This window comes from Haliotis rufescens, unplaced genomic scaffold, assembly GCF_023055435.1.
Source record: "Haliotis rufescens isolate VD_foot unplaced genomic scaffold, xgHalRufe1.0.p SCAF_13, whole genome shotgun sequence".
NCBI lineage: Eukaryota > Metazoa > Mollusca > Gastropoda > Lepetellida > Haliotidae > Haliotis > Haliotis rufescens.
This window is the reverse complement of record NW_025963813.1, coordinates 31,926,024-31,927,599: the sequence shown is the minus strand read 5'-3', so window position 1 is coordinate 31,927,599 and position 1,576 is coordinate 31,926,024.

Sequence of the window (1,576 nt, the reverse complement as noted above, 5' to 3'; positions counted from 1 at the left end):
TTCAATAGGATTCATTTCGGGTGAGTGGGCAGGCCAGGGCAAACCGTCAACGTTCTGCTGGTTTAGAAAGTTCCGAGTCAGTCTTGTAGTATGGGGCCTGGCATTGTCGTGTTGAAACAATGTCCCCTGCTGTTGGTTGTGTAAGAACGGAAGCACAACTGGCTGCAACACCTGGTCTCTGTGCTGCACAGCGTTCAGGTTTCCCTGTATAATCACCAAATCAGTCTTCTGATCTCCACAAATACCGCCCCACACCATGACACCTCCCCCGCTGAATGGATGGACCTCTCGAATACACGCCGGAGCTAAACGTTCCCCTCTGCGTCGATAAACTCGTTCTCTGCCGTCATTTCGAAACAAGTTAAACCGACTTTCATCAGTAAGCAGCACTCGACGCCAATTTCTCACTTGCCAGCGTCGAACCTGCCTCGCCCATCGCAGTCTCAGGCGCCGATGTTGAGCAGTCAGTACCATTCCTCGGAAAGGACGATACGCTCGGATTCCAGCAGCACGAAGTCGCCGTAGTACTGTACGTTTGCTAATGGGATGTCCCAACGCTGTTGTTGCCGTCGCCGTTACGAATCTTACCGTCTTCCAGTGGTGTTGTCACTCGGGGTCGTCCGGTTTTAGGCCTGTCCTGTGTCCTCCCTGTCTGCCTGTACCGTTGAATCAGCCTGGCTACTGTCAATGGTGTACAACCAAACCTTCTGGCAATTTGGACCTGTGTTGCCCCCATTTCGGCCATACCGATGGCTCTCTCTCTCTCTGCTCCTGTGACAGTCGTGGCATTTCTTTTGTGTGCTTTCATCACGTGTGGTTATACCCTGCAGACGAACGCATTTATACAGCTAACATGCACGTGCAGTTGATGCCATAGGCAGGAAACCTGTTTCACCATTTTTTTGTCACCGCACGAGCGCCGTCAAAGGTGGCGCGTTCGGGTGAGGTGTTTTTCGGTACCCGTTCCTGGGCAGTCACATTCCCAATACCCACTTTCCACTAGTTATCGCTGTTTTTAGGAAAATTACAAATTGCCAACCTGTATTTTCTTTTGCCGCTTAGTTTACGTACAGTGCGTTCATGTACTAAATACGTTTTAATTTCCAGTGTGTCTACGGGGACCTTTATAAATAATCACTAACTGGCGCGTAAACCAGCAATGACACTTTTGGCGGCCTTTCATGTGCCTGGGAAGATGGCGTTTCATCAGATGCACTGTGTTCACCGTACGTATTCTTAACAGTCTCTAGCACGCTCATTTCGACCAGCTTGACGAGATATTTGGTTGGCCCCAGTTCCACGTTGCTTGGATGCATCATGTTGTGTGTATACATGTAACATGCATTTAGGTTGGTTGTGGGTATTTCGGCCGAATAAAACCTAAACGTAAGTTGACACACGTACATGTAAATCTGGATCTATCATGTGGTAATGTACATTTCATCTGACATGCGTCTATCGTGTGTTGATGTACATATCATCTGACCCGCGTCTATCGTGTGTTGATGTACATATCATCTGACCCGCGTCTGTCTAGTGTTAATGTACATATCATCTGACCCGCGTCTATCGTGTG